Below are 208 nucleotides of genomic sequence, written 5' to 3'. Positions count from 1 at the left end.
CTCCACTACTCCCTGGCGGACTTGATGGGGTTAATTCTCCGCTCCCCTCCCCCCGGAGGTCCTGATATGAGAGGACACACAGACCTGCAGGGCCAGACAGCAGCAGTGAGCTTCCAGGACCTGTGATGACATCAACATAATCTGATCACTTGTGTGGGAGGAGTCAGAGATCACATGACCAGGGGAAGATGGCAAGATGCAGAACTCT

The sequence above is a fragment of the Eleutherodactylus coqui genome, chromosome 5 (genome assembly GCF_035609145.1).
Source record: "Eleutherodactylus coqui strain aEleCoq1 chromosome 5, aEleCoq1.hap1, whole genome shotgun sequence".
NCBI lineage: Eukaryota > Metazoa > Chordata > Amphibia > Anura > Eleutherodactylidae > Eleutherodactylus > Eleutherodactylus coqui.
Note: the sequence above shows the minus strand (reverse complement) of the source record.